The 27,642-nt window shown below is 38.9% G+C and overlaps 1 protein-coding gene and 1 long non-coding RNA gene across 14 annotated transcripts in view; one reads left to right on the top strand and one right to left on the bottom strand.

The window, feature by feature from the left end:
* The window catches only part of DLG2 (discs large MAGUK scaffold protein 2), a 2,044,900-nt gene that overhangs the window by 740,447 nt on the left and 1,276,811 nt on the right, over positions 1-27,642 (top strand). The gene's annotated exons all lie outside the window — the stretch shown is intronic.
* LOC125965184 (uncharacterized) overlaps positions 24,729-27,642 on the bottom strand; it is a 1,042,439-nt gene continuing 1,039,525 nt past the window's right edge. The window contains exon 2 of the long non-coding RNA XR_007478776.1: positions 24,729-24,888. This is a non-coding gene — a long non-coding RNA (uncharacterized LOC125965184). The remainder of the gene's footprint in view (positions 24,889-27,642) is intronic.

Raw genomic sequence — 27,642 nt, 5'->3', positions numbered from 1 at the left:
ACCATAATGCAGAATCAGTGGGAGCCCTGAGCTTGTTTTCACTTGCCACTCTGATATGGTTGTGATATGAATCTGAAAGCAGTTGATTTATTATGGTCTCTGTGCAGTCAAACCTTTCTGCTAATGATAATCTGTATTTGCAGCCACTCCCCAGCACTAGCATCATTGCCTCAGCTCCATCTCAGATCATCAGACGTTAGATTCTCATAGGGAGCATGCAACCTAGATCCCTCGCATGTGCAGTTAACAGTAGAGTTTGTGCTCTTACAAGAATCTAATGCTGCCACTGATCTGACAGGAGGCAGAGCTCAGGCAGTAATGTGAGCAATGGGGAGCGGCTGTAAATACAGATGAAGCTTTGCTTGCACACTTGCTGCTCACCTCCTGCTGTGCACCAGTTCCTAACAGGCCAAGGACCAGTACCGGTCCATGGCCTGGGAGTTGGGGACCCCTGCTCTAAGTCTGTGAGTCTTGTTTCTATTTTGTAAATAAGTTCATTTGTATCATTTCTTTTTAGATTCCACATATAAGTGATATGATATTTCTCTCTCTCGGTCTGACTGACTTCACTCAGTATGACAATCTCTAGGTACATCAATGTTGCTGCAAATGGCATTATTTCATTCTTTTTAATGGCTGAGTAATATGCCATTGTAAATATGTACAATGCCTTTATAGTGCTCCAGACAGGGGCATTTGTTGTATAGCCATGTGAAGTAAAATGGGTTTTAGAGCAAAAGTTGAGCTGTTCGTTTTCTGCTTGTGGCTGTTAGGAACATCTAGAACTTATCCTTTGAAGCCACCCAGCCCCAATAGTCAAAGTATGGGTTCTGCCTTCATACCTCAAACCTTGTTTGTTAAGAAGAAATAGTGAAATAATGGGAATATTGTGGACTTTGAATCCTTATACGTCATGCGTTAGCTGGTGATCCTGGACAAGTTACTAAACTCCAGGAACCTCAATTTTAACATCTATAAAGTAGAGATAATGATACCTACCAAGCAGGGTTATTATGAGAAGCAGGGATAATTCATGTTAAGCATTTACAATAGTGCCATGTTTATCGTAGAAACCCAGTTAAGTGTAAGTCGTCCTGATTATTGGAAGGTTGGATTTCCTGATCTTTATAGTCCCTCCTAATCCCATGGTGCTGAAACTGGGAGTCTAGTAAGATGCACAGGGAAAGGAAGGAATGACTTGCTATACTTGTACCCTGCTGATGACAGTATAAATTTGTATAACTACTTCAGAATATAGTAGTTGAAGATAGCCACAAAAATGTTCAAGCCCCATTGACCCAGGAATACCACTTCTGGAAATTTATCTTTAGGAAATAATTTAACAAGAGAAGAAAGCTATAAGAACAAAACTATACAGCAGTATTTATTAGAATGTTATTTATAATAGTAAAAAAAATAGAAACCTCTAGAGACGTGATTAAGTAAATTATAATACATCAAATGAGGATTTTTCTTAGGAAGAATTAGAATAGGGAATTGTATTTGTTATATAATGTAAAGTGAAAAATAAAAATGATATATGCATTTTGGTTATACTATAAAATAATATGCATATTGAATAAGCCTAAAAAGGAATGCAGAAAAATGGAGTTTTGTAGTGTGATAGGATTAAAAAAGCAATGTTTAAATTTTTTAAAAAATCTGTTCAAAAATAAAATCCATTTGTTCATGAATAAATATTTATGGGATGCCTACCATTTACTAGATACTATTCTAGAAACAATGAATACCTCAGTGAACAAAACAGGCAAAAAAAGTTGAAAACTTATACCTAGTGTTTTCAGAGTACGTTGTAAACTTTTCAAAGTATTATTATGTTCACTTAACATTTGAATTTTCAACTAAACTTTTTTAAATTATGCAATATTAGAAACATACAAAGAAACATGGAACACAACACAATACCCGTTCACGTACTTAGGATGCAGGGCTAACAGATGTTAATATTTCTCATTCGCTTCCCAGCTCCACTTCTAAGAAAAAAAAAACAGGCTTGGCAAAAGCTGAATCCCTTCATCCCTTTCACCTTCTTTCGTACCCGAAGGTACTCCTGATGTAGTTACATATCATCCCTATTTATGTTTTCATTTTTTCTGCATATATATATATAAACCCATGAACAATGTATATTTTGTTGGTTTTAAAACTTTACATAAATGGTACCATGTAGTGTTTATCCTTATGTAATCATTTTTATTTCACTCATTTTTACTGTTACACAGTATTGCAATAAATGACTGAACAGTTTATCCTCCTACTGATTGTTTCCAATTTTTGCTATTATGCAGAATTCTTCAGTGAACACTTTTATGCACAACTCCTTGTGCAATTGTACCAGAGTTTCTAGGGTTTATGCGTAAAAGTGAAATTCCTGAGTGGTGGATGTGTGCATCTTCAATTTTAAACCATATTGCCCAGGTGCCCTCACAAATGGTTTTAACAAGTGACACTCCCAACAGCAATGTGTATTCCATGGCATCCTCACCAATACTTAAATCATTTTTACCTGCTTGATACGTGGCATCCTCCTTTTTCTTTTAATCATTTAATATTTCTTGGCTTGGGAAAAAATAAAGACAGGGTCCACGCTCAAGTCCAGTATAAGTAATTAGTGAAGGACCCTGTTCCTAGGCAGATGGAAGGCCTCATCTTTGGAACTAGAGATAGCCATGGAGAGCACTTTGAAGGAGGCTTACTATCGACAGTAATTTCAGTGGATTCTCATGCCTTGTCAAGTTTCCTAACATGTACCTAGTGAGGTTATGGGTATTGAATGAAATGTCAGGTGTCCGATTCACAATAGGAGGTTAGTTAGTGTTGCTTCCTTTTCCTTCCCAATTAAGAAAGTTCTCAGGGGACTTCCCTGGTGGCGTAGTGCTTAAGAATCTGCCTGCCAATGCAGGGGACACGGGTTTGAGCCCTGGTCCGGGAAGATCCCACATGCCGTGCAGCAACTAAGCCCGTGCACCACAACTGCTGAGCCTGTGCTCGAGAGCCCGCGAGCCACAACTCCTTGAAGCCCGCGCGCCTAGAGCCCGTGCTCCGCAACAAGAGAAGCCACTGCAGTGAGAAGCCCGCGCACCACAAGGAAGAGTAGCCCCCGCTCTCCGCAACTAGAGAAGGCCCGAGCGCAGCAACGAAGACCCAATGCAGCCAAAAATAAATTAATTAATTAACGTAAAAAAAATTTTCAGGGTAATACACTAAATAACTTTCTCTTTGCTCATGTGTGTAAACGTGCTCAGATGCATGGTCTCTAACTTTGGCATGCATCAGAATCACCTGCAGGGTTTGTTAAGGCACAAGCTGCTGAATCAGTTTCTGATGCAGTAGATCTGGTGTGAGGCCTGAGAGTTTGCATTTCTTTTAAGTCCTCAAGTGATGTTGCCTTTCCTGCTGGTCTGAGAACCATACTTTGTGAACCACTGTTCTACATGTGTCAGTAAGAATGTTATGTCACTGCTGCATGGGGGTTGGAGGATGGATCATTCAACCGACTAACTTGGTGATATTCCTCTCTGTATAATATTGGGGCTCCCCTGAATATCCCTATGCTTTAATGAGGTGACAATTCCTGTGGCAATGGGACAGTGTCCTACCTTCCTTCCTCTCAGCGCATTTGTGGAATGATTCATGAAATCACAAAAGGATTGAACTTTTTTACTTCTTTCTGCCTGTCTGACTGATTACAAATGAGCTAAAGTAAGCAGGAGATTTAGGGCAGTTTTTGCTGATAGGGAGCTGCTTGGCAATGGGAGCCATCTAGGGGAATGGGCAGGGGTTGCAGGGTATTCTTAGTTTAATTTAAGGTCATCCAACTTGCTCCCTTTTCCACCACCTTACCTTCTCTTCAACATCTTCAGACACAGATGTTCAGTGCTTTCTTTTTCTTTGAACCCTTGACTAGGATTGTTTTCCACATAAATTCAGGAACTTCACGACCATGCAAAAAGGAAGAAAGATGGAATTCTGGGGATCTGCCCACTTGAGTAGGTGCAAGTTTTAGACCCATTTTTTCTGTGCTTTCTATTTAAAACTTTTTGTTAATAAAAATATAATTGAAATTTATTCATGTATGTAGAAAATATATTAATAAGCATATAATTCCTAGGGAGTATTTTTTATGGACAGTAGGTATAAGTTGTTAATTTAGGAGCTCTGTATAGAGCACACTTCAAATAAAATATTACAGATTTTTAACAACAAAAATAAAATCAGTATTCTGGCATGGTATTAGATGTTGTTATAAATAGAAGATATAGTACAAAGGACTTCTAACATTGCAAAAAGCACTGCAAAAAGATGAGGTGGAGTAAGATCCTTGAAGGCAAAGGCTGTCTTTCTTATTTTTTTCCAGTTTTATTGAGATATAGTTGACATGTAACACTGTGCTAATTTAAGGTGATTTGATATATGTATATATTGCAAAATGATTACCATGATAAGTTTAATTAACATCCATCACCTGACATACTTAGAATATTTTTCCTTGTGATGAGAACTTTTAGGTCTACTTTGTTAACAACTTTCGAGTACACAATATTGTTAACCATAGTCACCATACTATATATTATATCCCCAGAACTTATTCATCTTATAACTAGAGGTTTGTAGTCTTTAACCTTCACTCATTTCCCGCACCACCACCCCCTGCCTTGGCAACTACCAATCCATTCACTGTTTCTATGAGTTTGGTTTTTTTAGATTCCACATATAAGTGAGATCATACAGTATTTGTCTTTCTCTGTCTGACTTACTTCACTTAATATAATGCCCTCGAGGTCCATCCATGGTATCCCACGTGGCAGGATTTCATTCTTTTTTACGACTGAATAATATTCCGTTTATCTGTCAATGAACACTTAGATTGTTTCCATATCTTGGCTGCTGTAAATAATACGGCAGTGAACAATCCAAGTGTCCAAGTATTTGTCTTTCTCTTTTTTTTATGATTTATGTAATCAAAGAAATCTCCCTGCAGTTCTTTTTTGTTAACTTTTTATTTTATGTTGGAGTACATCCGATAAACAATGTTGTGATAGCTTCAGGTGCACAGCAGAGCGACTCAGCCATACATATACTTGTATCTATTCTCACCCAGACCCCCTCCCATCCAGGCTGCCACATAACATTGAGCAGAGTTCCCTATGCTATACAGTAGTTGTCTCTCTTTCTGACTTATTTCACTTAGTGCCTTTGAGGTCCATCCATGTTGTTGCAAATGACAGGATTTCCTTCTTTTTCATGACTGAATAGTATTCCTGTGTGTGTGTGTATGTGTGTGTGTGTGTGTCTCTGTGTGTCTGTATGTGTATACAACCCAACTTCTTTATCCATCCATCAATGGACACTTAGGTTGTCTCCATTTCTTGGCTATTGTACATAATGCTGCAATGAACATGGGGGTGCAGATATCTCCTCTGTATAGTGATTTCATTTTCTTTGGATTTGTACCCAGAATTGGGATTGCTAAATCACATGGAAGTTCTATTTTTCATTTTTTGAGGAACTTCCATGCTGTTTCCATAGTGGCTACACCACTTTACATTCTCACCGGCAGTGCATAAGAGTTCCCTTTTCTCCATGTCCATGCCTACAATTCTCATTTCCTGCCTTTTAGCTGATAGCTATTCTAAAAGGTGTGAGGTGATACCTCATTGTGGTTTTAATTTTCTTTGTATCTATCTTACTTTTTAACAACCTCAGGTTAAGGTAATCCCTGGCATAGAGCAAGTGTTAAAGAAATGAATGAAAAAGAATGATAAGGAATGTCAGAGTAGTACAATGAAAAGACAAGTGTTACGAAGTCCCTCAGATGTTGTTTTAATCCTGATTTTACTGTCTGGTTGTTTTTGGACAACTGTCTTAATCTTTCTGAAACCTAGTTTTCTAGTTTATTAAACAAAGACTGGGTCCTCTTCCCTGTCTAAGATCGTTGTGGTGGAATTTAAATGAAAACAGTGACTGGCACATCGGCACTCAAATAACATTGATTCACCCCACTCTAGCCCTGCCAATTTCCTAACAAAAAAAGCACAGTATGAAAATTGGTAAATCTATGGCTAATATGACCCGTATTTTCAGACTTCCTGGTACAATTATTAATTAGCAATTCCCTTACAGGAATCCTGTAAAATTCATCCATATTTTACAGAGATAATGAGAAAACAGAGCTTAAATATTCTGTGTAACTGCCTCAGGGTAAGTCAGTGGAGGAAAAACTAAGAGCTGGATTTCTGAGTTCAGAATTCCTGCTCCTCTGTCTTCTTCTCAGACTGTGAAGCCAGACTGTAACTCTTGATTCTTTTTTAGCAGCAGAGGTGATTTGGGGGCCTAGAGAAGTATAAGGTCATTTGAGTTTTTGTTATTCAGTTTTATATTTTTCTCAGACTGTGAAGCTAGACTGTAACTCTTGATTCTTTTTTAGCAGCAGAGGTGATTTGGGGGCCTAGAGAAGTATAAGGTCATTTGAGTTCTTGTTATTCAGTTTTATATTTTTCCAGTGTAAATGGGAGAAGAGGTAACCAGACATCAACATAAATTAATCTTTGCTGTGACTTATATAATCACCTTATCATTATATCTGTATTCACTGATTAGCTAACATTAAAAATGTAAACAATGTAATAGCCTTTGAAATGGATGATTGTTTCCCAGAGAAGCTTTGGTGCTGAAAAACTGTATGTACTAGGACAAATCATTACATATTAATAATAACAACAACAATAGAGATAGCATTTATTGTAGAACTCCCAGATGTGGGCTACTGTGCTATAAGCTCTTTCTACGCATTACATACATTGCTCCCCAATTATGTACATTTCTCTGAAGAAAATTCTATTTTTGTCCCCATTTTATCCATGAGAAACTAGAGCCTTAGAAAGTTTAAATACATTAACCTAAATTCATACTTGTCAAAAAGCCAACTCAGAAAGATTAGAATGTGGCCGGTCTACCTCCAGAGCTGGAGCTCTAAACACTAACCCTATAGATATTTATTGAGTGTCATCTTTATTTTAGGCCCTAAGGATAGAGGAATTACCAAAATAAAAGACCCATGCCCTCTGGGAGTTGAAACCTGGCTCTAAATATAGAATAAGTAGCCCAGAGTGAATATGAGACAATGTTTTCTAAGTAATGTTCCATGGAACAAGGGTGTCTTCAGTTTTTGTTTTTAAAATGAAAAAGCAATCCTAACTCTAATAAGTTTGGGAAACTCTGCATGCTGTTTTTCCTCTCTTACAGATGTACATTACGTATTATTATATTAAAGTCAGTGCAAAGGTCTGCTATTTAAAATATTAACATTTTCTAAAATTATTTGAAAACAAACTTTTTTCCCCAAATCATTTCTATTAATACCCATCAGGACACCAGTATTCTGCGGAACATAGTTTAGGAAATGCTGGGCTAGAAAAATTCTTTAATATTTAATCCCTTTGTTTTTTTCTGGAAAAAAAATAAGGGGGACTATAATCCTTGGTCTTCATGTTTTCCTGCACTGCAAACTCATACAGTGTGTATTAGAGCAGCTCAGCTGTGAGTTTATAGTCTCTATTTGTTTCTCAAAAAAATGTTTGTCGTGTGCCTCATGATTGACAGGGCTCCATGCTCATTCGTTCTGCGTGGCCTCTCTTCCCTCCGTAGCTATCTTTCTTGAAAGTGTAGCTCTCTCCATTATGTCACCCTCCATTGTTCCCACAGTGTACTCATGCCAGGTCCAAATGTGTGGTAAGGACTGAAAAGGAGGAAGTGGTGAAGGTTTACAAGGTTTGTCCCAACAGGCAAAGAAAATTTCAAGGACCTTATAGCATTGAGAATAAGAATAGGAAAGTGCAGAGCGGTTTACCTTAAAGGTTGTCTGTGAATGAATAGAAGAAAAGGCAGAAGTTTACTCAGATGGGAAAAGGTCTGTCTCAGGGGATGAGGGCTGGCAAGTGGGCTCTGGTGGGTAGTTAACCTTTTTCTTTGTTTGGCTTTGTGGAGTTCTCAGAATAGATTTGGAGTTCAAACTTTTAGTTTGGAAAAACTAAAGGGAATGATTTGTTTTCTTTATCACATATGATCAAACATTATCTGCTGGTCTATCATTTTTGAAGCAAAAACTTCTATTTGAAACAGTTATTTAATTATGTTAGAAATGTTTCCACTGCCCTCTGTAAAGGCCTCCCTAAAATTATAGATCTTAGGAGTATCTAATGCTGTTTCTTTCCAGAGATGCGTATTTATTATTTTCTGCAAAAAGGTGTGCCTTTCAACCTGTGTGTTCTATTTTATAAACAGTAAACTGCTAAATTAACACATGATAAGTGCTGAAATAAAAGTCTGTCCTTTCCCTTTATACCCTCTTTGACAAATAAGTACATAATTCTGTGCACTTTGTTTCTGAGAAGTCCATAGCCATTTGGAAGTCCAGAGAAGCCACTCGACTTCAGGAAGAACCTGAAATTTGTTCTGTGCGAAAAGCAATTATTTTTTTGCCTCTAAGATGGACTTTAACTCAGGAGATCACAAGCGTGTGCTGCTTCTGGACCCGAATCAACCTTCCATTATCTTAGTTGGATTTCCTAACAACCCACTATGGTGAGAATAACTAGTCCCTTTTTGAAGATGAGAAAAGTGGGTCTCAGAGAAACAAGACAACATACTGAGAGGTGATACTGTCAATGTGCAAACCCCGTGTGGTCTAAGTCCCTATCCTACAGGATGTGTGTAAAAGACTTAGAGCAATGCCTGGCATGTAGTAAGGATGAGATGAATGCTGGTTTCCATTGCATTTTGTTCACATTTGTTATCCTATGAGCAGTAAATAAACATTCTGCTGTAGTGAGGCTCAGACGTTGAGCAGGTATTGGCTGCCTCTGCCCACTGGCATGAATTCATTAGCTCAGTAAGTTCAGCTTGCTGAGAAAGAAAGGGGTCGGGGCAGGGGGCAGTCTGCGACATCGTGGAAAATCAATCACACACTCTTTCTTTTTTTCTATTTAGTGAATCTAAGTAGAGAAGGCTTTCAAACACCTTCCCTGGGAGTATGGGTTCAATGAGAACAAACTGATAAAATCTTACTATAGCTCAATTTAAAAAGTATGACTTTTGTTCATTAAAAAGCTCAGTTCAATATTCCAATTAAGCAAAATATATGCCTTACATTCACCATACAGTTCTTGCGCTTCATCTTTAGATGATATGCCTTGGCACAGATGAGGCTTTGGGACACAGACAGTAAAAGCTGGTGAAGTTGCTGAGCAAAACTGCTATTAGCAGTTTAATCACTTGTGTTAAATGCCATGGATATAATCCAAAGTGGGGAAAATTGCTTTCTGGAGTGCTGGACTTCAGCAGTTTCGTAAGCTTAAGAAATTTGATCTCAGCAGGGTATTTGGATTTCAATCGTAAGTCTGTAAATAACATAAATAAATAATACAGTCAAGTACAGTGATTTATAAGTAAAATCAGACAGTGTAGATCCCTGATTCCATGATGCGTGATTACTTATTTATATTGCTTTTCAGGCCTAAGAATTGTTGCATTATCCATTGGTTGAATAAAAAATTGTTTAGCTTCATTGTATTTGTTGATTTGCTTTATTTTGCTAGAATCATTGGTCACCATCCTCTGTACTCTGCCTTGCTTTGTCCCTGGAGTTGTCCTTGTTTCATTGTAGTTAAGTTCATAACCATTTGGAAGAACAGAAAGGCCACTCCTAGACTTCTAGAAGAACCAGGCTTTTGTTTGTCCTGCTTCAGAAGCATTTCTTTTTATTACCTGGAAAATGAACTTCCACCCAGAAGAACAAAAAGATCTGCTGCTTCAGAATCTAAATCAACCTTACGGAGCTTAAGTGTCTCAAATAACTCAGCATTTGGTATTAGGCTGGTGCTAACCAGAGGTTTAAGTTTCTGATACAAACAAACTCATTTAATTAAATTCTCCTTCTGAGTTGTCCCTGCAGTTCTTGTTTGTAGTAAAGTTTCTAACTGTGAGCTTAAAACAGACAAGAAAAAAAGAGAGATGAAGGAAGGAAAGAAGGAAGAAAGAAAAAAAGAAAGAAGGAAAGAAAGAAAGAAACAAAGAAAGAAAGAAAAGAAAGAGAGGGAAGGAGGGAGGGGATGAGGAGGAAGGAAGGAAGGAGGGAAGGAGGGAGGGAGGGAGGGAAGGAAGGAGGGAGGGAGGGAGGGAGGGAAGGAAGGAAGAGAAACCCAGAATTCCTCTTTATGCGTGGGATAGGATAGCGATGGCAGACACATGACACATATTATCATTACTTCTGTGTCTATGGTACATATTGTTCAATTGAAACACTTTCAACAGTTTTTGGAAATTTTGAACAGTATCTGGCTTATAAGAGGTCCTAAATTGTTGAATGAGCTTATGCTCTGTTTCCTGAACTTAATTGCAAGCTCTCTGAGAGCAAGCAGTCACCATGTCTGCTTCATTAGGTGCAGTGCATCCAATGTAACTGCATTTTAAAACACCCTTAGAGGAAACTTAATTGCATATGGGTACTTGTCTTCCATTTAGATACTGGAGGGGGATGGATTATTAAACGAGGTGGTAAAGACAGCTAGAAATGAAGAATATAGACCTTTGTTCGGCAGAGTTGAGTTCATAGAACAGTAAATTGTCAGCGACCCAATGCAGGAGCAAGGAAAGGGTCATTTTTGCTTTTTTTTAAAATTTCTTTCATTCTTCTCTGTAAAGCAAAGAGAACATAGGCTTCGGAGTTAGTTTAAATTCATGACATTTTTCACTAACTTGCTGTGTAACCTTGGACGAGATTTTAAATTGTTATATACCCCCTCACCCAGTTTGCAAAGATATAAAGTAGAAATGATAATTATCTGTTTATTTTCGAGATAAATAAAATGATTCAACATGGATAATACATTCCTGTCTGTGTCTTACTTTCAGTGAAGACCTTGGAGCAGCCGCTCTTTGAAATAGATAGCATAGAAATAAAATGGAAATACACCTATGCCCCAAACTTGTCTCATCCCTGGCTTGCCCTTTTTAAATAGTCTAAACTGCCTTTATGTCTCCTTGTTCTGTCCGTCTCCAAAGAGTTGAAAGCAAATATGGACATGTGTGTTGCTTCGGTATTCAGAAATATCAGAATTCTGTATCTGTGCAACCCCTAGAAATGCATTCTCAAAGAAAGAACAGTTTTCTTCGCAGATATGTTGCCCCGTGGCCCCTTTTCAATTCTTTAAAGTGTACTATGAAGTACTTCCTTTTTTAATATTGGGGAGCGGGGTCGTGAGGGGAGGGGGTGGAGGGAGGGAGGGAAGGAGGAAGGGAGGGGGGAGAGAGAAAGAAAGAGAGAAAGAGGGAAACTGCTTCCTTTGATTAATGGTATGAATTTCAACAGCTCAAGGCTCTTAAATTTTTCATTTTTTTGAGATTGGGAAGTGCTGAAAGTTTTCTTCATAATTGTATTGCTATTTATTGCAAATGTTCTTATATTTCATTAAGAGAGGTAATTTTTGAAGTGACGCCAGGCTAAATATTGTCTTATAAACTGAAAAGCAAAGGTGTTCTAAGAGAGAGTTTGATTGGTTTTCTCCAGGAATCTAGATACAAGCTAACTGATATGTTTACTTATTACCAAATTCCTCGCATTTTTATTCCTCGCATTTTTATAGTTATACAGTCTGTAGGCAGAGCATCCCTGCATTTGAATCATACCAGCTTCTTCTCCTGACCCAGCTTAATGCTACAGGTATGAAAGGCAAAGGCGAGTTCTTTGCATATTGGAGTCACCTGGGACTTGTGTGGGAAGGCTTTTGTTTTGCCTTATTTCACAAGGTGATGAGAGTTCACTTCTCAGCTGGAAGATAAGCTTAGATAAATTAACTGAACACCCTTTTTCACTCTTTCTCACCTCACCTCCAGACCTTTTCCCTTTTAGATTGGCTTCTGCTTGTTCCTTTGAGTTACTCCACCTGCCAAGCAAAAAGTTGCTGAGACCTGCTAATAAAATTTCATTTAGGCAGGGTGGAAGCGCTACAGCCTTGAAAACATAGAGAGCCTCTGTGTTTTCACTCCATGAAGGAGACATGACCTATCTCACAGAGTGGTTAAGCTTCATCCTGCTTGCCTCCGCAGAGCAGGGCAGGAAAGGATGCTGTTAATGAAGGGAGGCTGTGGTTAAGAGCTCTGCAGAGCCATAGACCTGAGTTTGTATGCAGCGTTTGTCAATTCCTAGCCATTGACCTTGGGTTTTTCCTTTCTGAGCTCCAGTGACCTCATCTGTAAAATGATGAGAGTGACCTCATCATATAAAATGCAATATATATATATATTCCTGTGTTTCTCCTTATCATATATATATATATTACATATATATATTACTGAGTATAATACCTGCTGCATAAAAAGTACTCAATACATGGTACTAATTAATGTTTGATATTTGTACATTATGTATAATGTCATATGTCTTTCACTGATATTTCCTGTGTGATTAGCAGTTACCCAACTTCACTGCTAGCTTCCTTTGTGCAGTGTTGATGACTTAGCCTCAGATCCTTTCTTTGCACTTACTAATTTAAGAACCATACATTCTGATTCTTAATATAGACCTGAGTTAGGATATTATATTCTGTTTATTTGTAAACATATGTCTCAAATTTTAGTAAAGAAACTGTGATCGCTTTTGCCATAAGTAATAAAAACATACAACATCTTACACATCTTTTGATTTAACTAGCATTATTGAGGGACTTATTTTTACTACGTATATTACATGTGATACCTCATCCTCAGCAACCCTTCCAAAAGGAAAGATCATTATTAACTTTGGGACTAGAGAGGAAACTAGGGTTCAGAGAGGTTAAATAATGACCAAGGTAAACTATACTTAAGTAGCTAAAGCAGGATCGAAACGTAGGGTGTTTAGTTGCTCAACTCATGGTCTTTCCACTACACCAAGCTGACTCTCCATATCTAAGAATAATGTAAAAGTGGCTTTGCAAGTCATGGTTGTTTCCATCAGTACAGACAGGGTTATCTCAAATTGTAAAGGTTTATAACAGCAAAGTATACTTCTCATTTATGTTATATGTCCATTGTGGGTCATTATTCTGTGACCCAGTCTGAAGGAACAGCCCCTGTGTTCTGATATGAATGTCTTAAGGTAGGGGAAAAAATAGCAAAGATGAGACTTCCTGAGGAGTCTTAAAGCTTTGAGTCAGAAGGGCTCTATGTCACTTCTGTTCACATTCTATTGATCAAAACAAATCACACGTCCAAGCCCAGTGTGAGCAGGGCAGGGAGGTATACTCCTCACACAGGGAGGGCAGCGAATATTTGACAATAATAATAAATATATGACAATATTATATGTGATTTATTTATTTTCCTTGTCTAATTTTATTTTACTCAGGCTCATATAAAAATGTGTTTGTATTTCCCGAAGCACACACCCCTGATGGTGGTAGGAGACAGTTCGAGGAGAGCTCAGTAGAAGAGAAACTCTGCTAGAGACTCACCATTGATTTGACATATTTAACACACTATGTATTATTGGGGATAGATACTGCCCTTTTCTGTTGGCAGCATCTGTATACGGGGACTGTTCCACCATTTGCCAAGTTCATTTCTTTCACTGCTCTAAATCATCTTTCAGCACACCAACATATAGCAGTTCAATAAATGATTATTTTGCATTTTTACAGTGGCCAATGGAGCTGAAATTGTGTTTCTGAGATGATGTACTGAGCTAGAATTTCATTTTCATTTTCTACCACGCTAATGGTATGGAGGTGACTTTATTGCATCTTAGCTTTGGCACCCCCACATCTTCATTCCTCCTCACTGCTTTCATTATAGGAGAACTCCTATGGCTTCATTGGCAGATTAAATATGAAAAGATCAATAACAGGAAGATAAGCGTAGGAGTTAACTGGAGAGGAAAATCAGAGGAAGATCTTTGATGTGATTTTTCTACAAGTGCTCTTTGTTTCCATCGTTACTGCTATTTCTCCCTTTAAAATAGAACCTTCAGTTTATTTTTTGTTTCCGGTGTCTCATCAACTATTCTAGTCCCGGTCTCAACACCTCAAACTCGATAAAAGCCTCCTAACTTATCTTCCTGTCTTTAGTAGCTTCTTCCATCGTTTGCCATGAACGTTGTAAAAAATGGTGGGATAGTTTTAAGCACCCAGGTTACAGAGCACCTCACAGAGCATATACATATAAAATCTTGGCAACTCCAGTGAGAGCCCCGACCGCATCTGTCTTAGCTAATGGCACCTCTCCTGCCCCTGCCTGTCCAGTCCTCTTGGACCTACGCTCACCTTCAGCTTTCCATCTTGGCATGGCAACTGGATGTTTAATTTGGCAAACTTTCCCCACCTCCATGTCAAAACTTGTCTATCAGTCTTTTTTTATCCCAATTTTAAAGTCTGAAGTATTTAAGGCATATGAGAACATACACATGGCCTATATCTGGATTCTGAAGAATAACAGTAAAATAAAATCCTATGAACCCACCAACCAAAAGAAGAAATTGGCTCTCAGTCTTTACTTTCAAGTTCTGTCAAAGTCTCTAAGTTTGTTCTTCTGGTTTGGCCTTTTTTTTTTTTGATCATTTGCACTTAGTTCCAGCCTGGATTGTCATCTCTCCAGCCCTCCTGTCAACGTCGCCTGTTCCACAGCTTTATCTTGGGCTGTTGTCCTGGCATGCTCCTCTTCCTAATACCTGAGATAGGAATTGCATCTATAGCCAGACTACTCTTCGAAAAATTATATTTTGATCAGTCAGTACCACCTTCCTAAATTCATAATCTAACATCATTTCTTTATTTCCTAATGAGTCAAGTCTGAACATTCCCTCAGGATTTTAAATCCCTCTATGAAATCATATTTGAAAGGGATCTGACATACATAAAAAATATTAGTTTTTCTTAGGGGGCTTTCAGTTGAGGTAAATTCCCATTCACTTTTCTGTATAATTTTAACCACCTTCCTATCTAGCTCATCCTTTTTCCTACTCACTCTGTCATGCCCCTTCTAACATGGTGTGGTGGAAGGAGCAGAGACTTTAACATGAGGAAAATTTAGTTGGAGTCTTGAGCCCATCACTTACTAGCTGTGGAACTTTGGTCAATTTATGTATCACTCATCATTTGTATGATCATTCCCATTTTCCCCATCTATCAATGGGCTTATTAATACACTATGGGATGATTAAAAGATTAAGTAGATGTTTTCTCTAAAGGATGTGGACTATATTAGTCAACAAATTGAGTTTTATCAATACTTTTCTATGCAGTCTCCTCATGTCCTACAGAAAAACCTTTTTTTCTTTAATTTTTGAATTTTATTTTATTTTTTTATACAGCAGGTTCTTATTAATCATCAATATTACACACATCAGTGTAAACATGTCAATCCCAATCACCCAATTCATCCCACCACCACGCCCCCCCACCCCCACCCTCACCCCACCCCCTCTGCTTTCCCCACTTGGTGTCCATACGTTTGTTCCCTACATCTGTGTCTCATTTTCTGCCCTGCAAACCGGTTCATCTTTACGATTTTTCTAGGTTCCACATATATGCGTTAATATACGATATTTGTTTTTCTCTTTCTGACTTACTTCACTCTGTATGACAGTTTCCACATCCATCCAGGTCTCTAAAAATAACCCAATTTTGTTCCTTTTTATGGCTGAGTAATATTCCATTGTATATATATATACCATATATTCTTTACCCATTTGTCTGTCGATGGACATTTAGGTTGCTTCCATGACCTGGCTATTGTAAATAGTGCTGCAATGAACATTGGGGTCCATGTGTCTTTTTTTTTTTTTTTTAACATCTTTATTGGAGTATAATTGCTTTACAGTGGTGTGCTAGTTTCTGCTTTATAACAAATTGAATCAGTTATACATATACATATGTCCCCATATCTCTTCCCTCTTGCGTCTCCCTCCCTCCCACCCTCCCTATCCCACCCCTCTAGGTGGTCACAAAGCACCGAGCTGATCTCCCTGTGCTATGCGGCTGCTTCCCAGTAGCTACCTATTTTACATTTGGTAGTGTATATATGTCCATTCCACTCTCTAACTTTGTCACAGCTTACCCTTCCCCCACCCCATATCCTCAAGTCCATTCTCTAGTAGGTCTGTGTCTTTATTCCTATCTTGCCCCTAGGTTCTTCATGACCTTTTTTTTCTTTCTTAAATTCCATATATATGTGTTAGCATACAGTATTTGTTTTCCTCTTTCTGACTTACCTCACTGTGTATGACAGACTCTAGTTCCATCCACCTCACTACAAATAACTCAATTTCGTTTCTTTTTATGGCTGAGTAATATTCCATTGTATATATGTGCCACATCTTCTTTATCCGTTCATGTGTTGATGGACACTTAGGTTGCTTCCATGTCCTGACTATTGTAAATAGACCTGCAATGAACATTTTGGTACATGACTCTTTTTGAATTATGGTTTTCTCAGGGTATATGCCCAGTAGTGGGATTGCTGGGTCGTATGGTAGTTCTATTTGTAGTTTTTTAAGGAACCTCCGTACTGTTCTCCATAGTGGCTGTATCAATTTACATTCCCACCAATAGTGCAAGAGGGTTCCCTTTTCTCCACACCCTCTCCAGCATTCATCGTTTCTAGATTTTTTGATGATGGCCATTCTGACTGGTGTGAGATGATATCTCATTGTAGTTTTGATTTGCATTTCTATAATGATTAATGATGTTGAGCATTCTTTCATGTGTTTGTTGGCAATCTGTATATCTTCTTTGGAGAAATGTCTATTTAGGTCTTCTGCCCATTTTTGGATTGGGTTGTTTGTTTTTTTGATATTGAGCTGCATGAGCTGCTTATAAATTTTGGAGACTAATCCTTTGTCAGTTGCTTCATTTGCAAATATTTTCTCCCGTTCTGAGGGTTGTCTTTTGGTCTTGTTTATGGTTTCCTTTGCTGTGCAAAAGCTTTTAAGTTTCATTAGGTCCCATTTGTTTATTTTTATTTCCATTCCTCTAGGAGGTGGGTCAAAAAGGATCTTGCTGTGATTTATGTCATAGAGTATTCTGCCTATGTTTTCCTCTAAGAGTTTGATGGTGTCTGGCCTTACATTTAGGTCTTTAATCCATTTTGAGTTTATTTTTGTGTAGGGTGTTAGGGAGTGTTCTAATTTCATACCTTATATATACCATTCCAGTTTTCCCAGCACCACTTATTGAAGCGACTGTCCTTTCTCCATTGTATATTCTTGCCTCCTTTTTCATACATTAGTTGACCATAGGTGTGTGGGTTTATCTCTGGGCTTTCTATCCTGTTCCATTGATCTGGGTTTCTGTTTTTGTGCCAGTATCATATTGTCTTGATTACTGTAGCTTTATAGTATAGTCTGAAGTCAGGGAGTCAGATTCCTCCAGCTCCATTTTTTTCCCTCAGTATCGCTTTGGGTATTCAGGGACTTTTGTGTCTCCATACAAATTTTAAGATTTTTTGTTCTAGTTCCATAAAAATGCCATTGGTAATTTGATAGGGATTGCATTGAATCTGTAGATTGCTTTGGGTAGTATAGTCATTTTCACAATATTGATTCCTCCAATCCAAGAACATGGTATATCTCTCCATCTGTTGGTATTGTCTTTAATTTCTTTCATCAGTGTCTTATAGTTTTCTGCATATAAGTCTTTTGTCTCCCTAGGTGGGTTTATTTCTAGGTGTTTTATTCTTTTTGTTGCAATGGTAAATGGCAGTGTTTCCTTAATTTCTCTTTCAGATTTTTCATCATTAGTATATAGTAATGCAAAAGATTTCTGTGCATTAATTTTGTATCTGGCACCTTTACCGAATTCATTGATTAGCTCTAGTAGTTTTCTGGTGGCATCTTTAGCATTCTCTACGTATAGTATCATGTCATCTGCAAACACTGACAGTTTTACTTCTTCTTTTCCAATTTGTATTCCTTTTCTTTCTTTTTCTTCTCTGATTGCCATGGCTAGGACTTCCAAAACTATGTTGAATAATAGTGATGAGAGTGGACATCCTTGTCTTGTTCCTGATCTTAGAGGAAATGCTTTCAGTTTTTCACCATTGAGAATGATGTTTGCTGTGGGTTTGTCGTATATGGCCTTTATTATGTTGAGGTAGGTTCCCTCTATGCCCACTTTCTGGAGAGTTTTTATCATAAATGGGTGTTGAATTTTGTCAAAAGCTTTTTCTGCATCTATTGAGATGATCATATGGTTTTTCTTCTTCAATTTGATAATATAGTGTATCACATTGATTGATTTGCGTATATTGAAGAATCCTTGCATCCCTGGGATAAATCCCACTTGATCTTGGTGTATGATCCTTTTAATGTGTTGTTGGATTCTGTTTGCTAGTATTTTGTTGAGGATTTTTACATCTACATTCATCAGTGATATTGGTCTGTAATTTTCTTTTTTTGTAGTATCTTTGTCTGGTTTTGGTATCAGGGTGATGGTAGCCTCATAGAATGAGTTTGGGAGTTTTCCTTCCTCCAAAATTTTTTGGCAGAGTTTGAAAAGGATGGGTGTTAGCTCTTCTCTAAGTGTTTGATAGAATTCACCTGCGAAGCCATCTAGTCCTGGACTTTTGTTTGTTGGAAGATTTCTAATCACAGTTTCAATTTCAGTGCTTGTGATTGGTCTGTTCATATTTTCTATTTCTTCCTGGTTCAATCTTGGAAGGCTATACCTTTCTAAGAATTAGTCCATTTCTTCCAGGTTGTACATTTTATTGGCATAGAGTTGTTTGTAGTAGTCTCTTAGGATGCTTTGTATTTCTGCGGTGTCCATTCTAACTTCTCCTTTTTCATTTCTAATGTTATTGATTTGAGTCCTCTCCCTCTTTTTCTTGATGAGTCTGGCTAATGGTTTATCAATTTTGTTTATCTTCTCAAAGAACCAGCTTTTAGTTTTATTGATCTTTGCTATTGTTTTCTTTGTTTGTATTTCATTTATTTCTGCTCTGATCTTTATGATTTCTTTCCTTCTGCTAACATTGGGTTTTGTTTGTTCTTTTTTCTCTAGTTCCTTTAGGTGTAAGATTAGATTGTTTATTTGAGATTTTTCTTGTTTCTCGAGGTAGGCTTGTATAGCTATAAACTGCACTCTTAAAATTGCTTTTGCTGCATCCCATAGGTTTTGGATCGTCGTGTTTTCATTGTCATTTGTCTCTAGGTATTTTTTAATTTCCTCTTTGATTTCTTCAGTGATCTCTTGGTTATTTAGTAACGTATTGTTTAGCCTCCATGTGTTTGTGTTTTTTATGTTTTTTTCCATGTAATTTATTTCTAATTTATAGCATTGTGGTCAGAAAAGATGCTTGATATGATTTCAATTTTCTTAAATTTACTGAGGCTTGATTTGTGACGCAAGATGTGATCTATCCTGGGGAATGTTCTGTGTGCCCTTGAGAAGAAAGTGTAATGTGCTGTTTTGGGATGGAATATCCTATAAGTATCAATTAATTTTATCTGGTCTATTGTGTCATATAAAGCTTGTGTTTCCTTATTTATTTTCATTTTGGATGATCTGTCCATTGTTGTAAGTGAGGTGTTAAAGTCCCCCACTATTATTGTGTTACTGTAGATTTCTTCTTTTATAGCTGTTAGCAGTTGCCTTATGTATCAAGGTGCTCCTATGTTGGGTGCATATATATTTGTAATTGTTATATCTTCTTCTTGGATTGATCCCTTGATCATTATGTAGTGTCCTTCCTTGTCTTTTGTAACATTCTTTATTTTAAAGTCTATTTTATCTGATATGAGTATAGCTACTCCAGCTTTCTTTTGATTTCCATTTCCATGGAATATCTTTTTCCATCCCCTCACTTTCTGGCTGAATGTGTCCCTAGGTCTGAAGTGGGTCTCTTGTAGACAGCATATATATGGGTCTTGTTTTTGTATCCATGCAGCAAGCCTGTGTCTTTTGGTTGGAGCATTTAATCCATTCACGTTTAAGGTAATTATCGATATGTACGTTCCTATGACCATTTTCTTAATTGTTATGGGTTTGTTTTTGTAGGTCCTTTTCTTCTCTTGTGTTTCCCACTCAGGGAAGTTCCTTTAGCGTTTGTTGCAGAGCTGGTTTAGTGGTGTTGAATTCTCTTAGCTTTGCTTGTCTGTAAAGCTGTTGATTTCTCCATCAAATCTGAATGAGATCCTTGCCAGGTGGAGTAATCTTGCTTTTAGGTTCTTCCCTTTCATCACTTTAAGTATATCATGCCACTCCCTTCTGGCTCGTAGAGTTTCTGCTGAGAAATCAGCTGTTAACCTTATGGGAGTTCCCTTTTATGTTATTTGTCATTTTTCCTTTGCTGCTTTTAATAATTTTTCCTTGTCTTTAATTTTTGCCAGTTTGATTACTGTGTGTCTTGGCATGTTTCTCCTTGGGTTTATCCTGTATGGGACTCTCTGCGCTTCCTGGTCTTGGGTGGCTATTTCCTTTCTTACGTTAGGGAAATTTTTGACTATAATCTCTTCAAATATTTTCTCTTGTCCTTTCTCTCTCTCTTCTCCTTCTGGGACCCCTATAATACAAATGTTGTTGTGTTTAATGTTGTCCCAGAGGTCTCTTAGGCTGCATTTGTTTTCATTCTTTTTTCTTTATTCTGTTCCACAGCAGTGAATTCCACCATTATGTCTTCCAGGTCACTTATCCGTTCTTCTGCCTCAGTTATTCTGCTATTGATTCCTTCTAGTGTAGTTTTCATTTCAGTTATTGTATTGCTCATCTCTGTTTGTTCGTTCTTTAATTCTTCTAGGTCTTTGTTAAACATTCCTTGCATCTTCTCGATCTTTGCCTCTATTCTTTTTCCCCTGGATCATCTTCACTATCATTATTCTGAATTCTTCTTCTGGAAGGTTGCCTATCTCCACTTCATTTAGTTGTTTTTCTGGGGTTTTATCTTGTTCCTTCATCTGGTACATAGCTGTCTGCCTTTTCATCTTATCTATCTTTCTGTGAGTATGGTTTTTGTTCCACAGGCTGCAGGGTTGTAGTTCTTCTTGCTTCTGCTGTCTGCCCTTTGGTGCATGAGGCTATATAAGAGGCTTATGCAAGTTTCCTGATGGGAGGGCCTGGTGGTGGGTAGAGCTGACTGTTGCTCTGGTGGGCAGAGCTCAGTATGACTTTAATCCGATTGACTGCTGATGGGTGGGGCTGGGTTCCCTCTGTGTTGGTTGTTTGGCCAGTGGCGATCCAACACTGGAGCCTACCCGGGCTCTTTCTTGGGGCTAATGGCAGAGTCTGGGAGGGCTCACGCCAAGGAGTACTTCCCAGAACTTCTGCTGCCAGTGTCCTTGTCCTCACGGTAAGACACAGCCACCCCATGCGTCTGCAGGAGACCCCCCCAACACTAGCAGGTGGGTCTGGTTCAATCTCCCCTGTGGTCACTGCTCCTTACGCTGGGTCCCGATGCTCACACTACTTTGTGTGTGCCCTCCAAGAGTGGAGTCTCTGTTTACCCCAGTTCTGTCGAAGTCCTGCAATCAAATCCCAGTAGCCTTCAAAATCTGATTCTCTAAGAATTCCTCCTCCCATTGCTGGACCCCCAGGTTGGGAAGCCCTGTGCTGCAACGAAGACCCACCATAACCAAAAGTAAATAAAAGTAAATCTTTTGACTTCTGAGATGACTCAGTCACATGGCTGTAGGTAGGAGGCCTCAGTTCCTTGCCACATGGATCTCTCCTTAGGGCTGCTTGAGTGTCCTCATGACACGGCAGCTGGCTTACCCCAGGATGAGTTATCTGGCCCGCGGTCCCTCGGACTCCCGCGGCTTTGGCTGCTCGGACCCCTCCAGAGCCTGCAGCCTCAGTGAGGCCACCCTCTCCTTGTGCTCCGTGGCAGTTCAGTGACGGCGGAGGGAAGAGACCCTGAGCTGGGAGTTTCAGCTCTGCAGAAATGTGGGCTCCATTCTCCAGAAAAATCTTTTTAGAAAGTCTTTCTATTTCCATTCTTTATTGAATATCCGGGCTTGGAGTTTACCACATATTGAATGGTTTTGAACAGGAAATTGGAAATATAAGGCTTCTTTTTGGAGAGATCACTCTGAGTGCTATGTCGAAGAAGGATCAGAGGAAATTGAGGGTGGAGGTAGCTGCAAATGTAGCCCTTATGAGAGGACATGGCAACGACAGTAGCAGTGTGGCTTTGTAATCTGTTTCTCGACCGTGTCACATACAGCTGAATAAAACACTATTTCTGGGCCCCTCCCTGAGGCCCAAAATAGGTCTGGGCTAACTAACTCAAGTATAAATGTGAAAGTATAAATGTCAAAGGTAGAGGCATCATAGCTTGGGAGAAATAGTATTTCTCAAACTGAAGAAGAACAATTTCAAGAGAAAATTGCAGTTATTTGTTTGGGGAAGGCAGCGCTGAGCTGCAAGCCATGTGATGGGGACAAATTTGAACGTTTTGCCTCCAAGAGTCTCCCTACTCCATCTCTTACACTTTAGCAAGTCTGTAAATGCAGAATGAGTTCCCGAAGTCAAATATCGGAGCGTGTTAGTAGAAGTTAGAATAGGATGCGTGCTGAGGACCGAAAAGTAAAACAAAACCCCCCAAAATCAAAAACACAAAAGCTAAACACTGAGGAGGTGTGCTCTATATCAAATCATTACATATTGATATTTTCCTGGTTGGAAGGAGAAGCTAAGAGATAAGAGAAGGGTTGGAAAAGATCTCAGGCAAGGCAGGGTAACAAAGCCACCTTTAGAGGGAGAAAAAGAAGGGAAAGAAAACATTCTGTAACTGATGCAGAAGGTGAACGAGTGAGGAAGGGTGCATGTCTATGGAAAAGACAGTAATCGAAACACTATGTGAACCAGTATAATTTTGCATCCTGCTGGTTTATAATGTGATAAGGATGCTGAACAGAAGTTGCTGAAATCATCTGCTAATTCAGATTAAACTGTAAGGATGCCTTTGGATGAGATGGTTACCCTCAGTAATTATAGGAGTCTGAAATGAGTCTGACAGGCAGAAGAGAAATAGCAATATAAACACCAGCAGGAGTCAGTGAACACACCTTTATCACAGTTTACTACATTCCTGGATTTAATTGCTTTTGTTTTTTGGGTGGCTTTTTAAATAGCACATTTCTCAGACATGGTGACTCTTTCAGGAGACACAGTTAAGTTGAAAAGGGTCCCATGAGGTCACGAGCTTGGTAGAAAAGTTGCAAGGTCCTTATAGTTTATCGAAGCCTCCCATGAGTATGTTTAGTTTGTCAGCTCAGGCCTTATGAATTAGAAGGAACAGCACATTCTGCCTGCCTTCTCTTCCTCATTGTACAAATGTGAATACAGTAGGGGGATCCTGTCACAGACTCTCAGTGTGTGGATATCAAGCTGGGATTCAAAGTCAGGTCTCCTGATACTTGCACCTAAAGTCGAGTGAACTGGGTGTTGTATCACACTGTCCCTTTGTGGATGTTCAGAGGCCATACAGCACTGTACCCAGAGCTTGAGCACATAACTCCCCACCAAAGATTGTTTCTTGTTGGAGACTGTCTCTCCAGTCTTAGGAGATTAAATCAAGATGAGTAAGTGATTAAGTTCGTTAATTTACAGGCTTTAAAGGGTATTTCTTACACCCACGTTGATTTTTCCTTACAGTTCTGAAGGTTCCAAATGTCAGGAGCCCACAGTCAAGGTCAGTTTAGATAGAAACAATGTGTCCGGTGGAGAACAAAAGCCTCCATCCCTATAATGCAGGAGGTGTGGTTGTGGGGGGGGCCACCTGCTGGCTCTCGTAAGCTGCCATGTGCACTGTGGCCGTCTAGTAATTGTTAGCTTTGAACGTTGCAACGCTTAAATCTCAGACGCACAGTTTGGTACACGACCATACACAGTCCTGTGTGGTCCTCAGAACATGGCTGTTGGCATTGGGCAACTCTGCGGCACCTTTGGCAAGTAGTATAACCTCTCTGAGCCTTAATTTTTCCATAAAAATGGGAATAATATGACCGAGTTTGCTGAGTTGTCACAAGGTATATAAAAACTTAGGTGAAGGTACCTAGCATGATGCCTTATTGCTTGGTAGTGGTAGATAAGGATTCATTTTCTTCTAATTTCATAGAAACAAGCTTCTCAAGAAAGAGGATACATCATCTCCGGCGTCACTCATTAAATTATTACCCAGGAATCATCCCAGATGAGGCGATTTCTCTTCCCTTCCTTGCAAATCCCATAGTACTTGCTGTTTGGAATCAAACATTTTACAGTTACTGAGGATTTCTTTTTGTTAGTCACCTCTTCATAATTTTAACATTGTTTCCTCTTCTGTGAAAGTCAGCAACTATTCCTTAAATCCTCTGAATACCTGCAGTACCTAGCAAAGAGCAAGGACCTTGTAGGCCTTCATTAAATGTTTATCAGCTGCCTGAATTTGTGAAGATGTGAACAGATGATGAGAGGGCAGCTTGAAGTCAGTGTTTCTCTTGCTAGGCTGCAGTTCTGCCTACAGGGTGTTTGGCTGTTAGGATTGTGAGGATTTTAGATTTGCTATGGGTGAGAGGGGCACAGAGCAAGAGCTGAGTTTTGGGCAAGAAGGAAGTAGTGCTGTTGAAACTCACAATGCCAGCTTGTTAATTCCATCCTCCTTACAGAGATTGCCTTACTTATCTTTACAGCTCACTCAGGTGCCTTTCATAATTCCTGCTGATCAATATTTTTGTAATGAATGAGCAGAGCCATGCTACCTTTTATTTATTTATTTTTTTCTTTGCGGTACACGGGCCTCTCACTGTTGTGGCCTCTCCCGTTGCGGAGCACAGGCTCCGGACGCTCAGGCTCAGCGGCCATGGCTCACGGGCCCAGCCACTCCGCGGCATGTGGGATCTTCCCGGACCGGGGCACGAACCTGTGTCCCCTGCATCGGCAGGCGGATTCTCAACCACAGCGCCAGCAGGGAAGCCCTACCTTTGTTCTTTATGTTATATTTATGTTTGTGTGGTTCATTCATCCATTCATCAAATATCATTGAGCACCTACTATGTACCAGACATTGTTCTAAAGGCTTTTCTTCTAAAGTAGTGAACAAAACAGACTGGAATGCCAGACATATGGAGCTTACATTCCAAATGAAAATAAGTAAGGAATATATTGGGACTGGCCAAAAAGTTAGTTCGGGTCTTTGGTAGGCTGTTACGGAAAATCCGAACAAACTTTTTGTCCAACCCAATATTTTGTTATGTCTGGTGATGATATATGCTGTAGAGAAAACAGAGCAGGGTCAGGGAATAGGACATGTGTGTAGTTGGGGGAGAGGGTAAATTTTAAATAGGATGGTTCAGGAAAGCCTCTGTGAGAAGGTGACATTCAAGTAAATACCTTCAGGAGGTGAGAGACCAAGCCATTGTAATACCTGGAGAAAGGCAGAGAGAATAGCAAGTGAAAAGGCTTAGACATAGAAGCATGTCTGGCATTTTCAAGGAACAAACAGTCCCGGCTGGGGTGGCTGCAGTGGAGAAGTATGAATATAACAGGAAATGAACTTCCTGTAATATCTAGTGCTCATCTTAAGGACTTGATGTCTTTCTTCAGTGGATTCCTAAGAGTCAGTGAAAATTTGCAAGCTCTGCACAGTAATCAGATGCTACAATGCTATTCATTCATTAAGTCATTTATTCCTTCTTTCATCAATTCATTACTCAACAAATATTTCCTGAGTACTTTTAATTAGAGCTTACATGTATTGAACACTTGCTTTATACTAAGAAATATGTTTCATGTGCATTTTATTTTTACACTTTTTATTTTATATTGGAGTATAGTTGATTAACAATGTTGTGTTAGTTTCAGGTGTACAACAAAATGATTCAATTATACATATACATGTATCTATTCTTTTTCAAATTATTTTCCCAATTAGGTTGTTACAGAATATTGAACAGAGTTCCCTGTGCTACACAGTAGGTCCTTGTGGGTTATCCATTTAAAATATAGCAGTGTGTACATGTCAGCATTCTTAAATAACCTTCACACAACCTAATAAAGTAGCTGCTTTTATACTGCCGTTTTTAGATGAAGAAACTGATGCATTAAAAGTATTTTTAAAACATGGTATCTATCTTCAAAAGATTCCTTATCTCACAAAGGAATCGAGATAACTACATAACAGTGTACAAGCTAGTTTATAAGTAGTATGGCTCCACCAAGGTGGAGAAATTTTGATAAAGGAGCAAATACCAGTTCCTTTTACACATTTTTTTTCCTTGAAAATATAATTGTGGTGACAGTATTTCTTCTGTGTTCTTTGTGTTTCTGAAAAGTCCAGACATATGTCGAGGTTTCCAAGTGCCAGTCCTTCTCTTTCTGCAAGAAAATGTCATGACGTTTAGAAGCACCACCATCTTTACATCTTAGCCACATTGAGTTCCTGGAAAGCCAGAGTGACCCTGCCATTTCAGCTTGACAGTTTCTTTAAACTCCACAGGGTTCATCTTCTAAAATGAAATGGGGATAAAAATGGTCCCTAATGTTTCATAAAAAACTTTTGGGGGGAGTGTAAATTTTTGGAAAATAACTAAACAGACTTTAGTAACTGAGCTGGTGCTTCCTTGCATTTAAAATGCTTTCACCATCTCTATCTAATTAATTATTTATACTCCTTGCCCATTAATTTGCTTTAAAAAAGAACCTTGCCCCTCCTTCCCATTATCATTTACTAATCATAACAATCGCTTTCTATAGATAATAAATGTCTTGATTTCGCCATTTATAAAACGCTGTCTCTGGGCTTCCCTGGTGGCGCAGTGGTTGAGAGTCCACCTGCCGATGCAGGGGACACGGGTTCGTGCCCCGGTCCGGGAAGATCCCACATGCCGCGGAGCGGCTGGGCCCGTGAGCCATGGCCACTGAGCCTGCGCGTCCGGAGCCTGTGCTCCGCAATGGTAGAGGCCACAACAGTGAGAGGCCCGCGTACCGCAAAAAAAAACAAAAAAGAAAAATGCTGTCTCAACACCCCTGGGAGTGGGAGGTGGAGCTCGTGAGTTTAATTAACTAATAAATAATTGGAAAGCACTTTGCCATGTAAAGTGTTTTGGACATTCTAAGAAGAGACTTGATCTGGCTCCTGCACAGGTTTGAACTGCAGCGATGCAGTTGCTGCCTATGGGTTACAGCTTCTGGAAGGCAATGGAGATGATTCTCCAAAATGATTGTTTCTCTCAGGATTCTGCTTTGATAAAATATTGATTGTGATACCAAAATGTGACACATCTCAGCAAAAACACCCAGTTATGTTTGGCAATGAATGTGTTTTATGAGACATTTTGAAGTTTTCATCAGAGTCATACAATCAACATAGGCGGATCGTGACCAATCTGCTGGTGTAACATTCTGCAGGTTGCTTTTGGCCTTTCTTATTTGAGAAGGAAAAAAAAGTTACCACCATTTTCCATCCTGCAGTGTGAATCCACCAATAAACTGCTTAGGTCTTTACAGTCAATGTGACAAATCATTCATCTTGCTTTTTATTTCATGTTTCTGACTCTTTGCAGTGCTCAAGGGTTTATTATTTTCAGTGACAAAGAATCTTTTATATTGGGAAAGAGCTCCATAAAACAATGACTAACATTTGAGTCAAAGTTTTAAAAAAAAATTTTATAAACGA

This window comes from Orcinus orca, chromosome 8 (assembly GCF_937001465.1).
Source record: "Orcinus orca chromosome 8, mOrcOrc1.1, whole genome shotgun sequence".
Taxonomy (NCBI): domain Eukaryota; kingdom Metazoa; phylum Chordata; class Mammalia; order Artiodactyla; family Delphinidae; genus Orcinus; species Orcinus orca.
The sequence above is the reverse complement of the archived record's forward strand: the minus strand, read 5'-3'. Positions and strand labels throughout refer to the sequence as shown.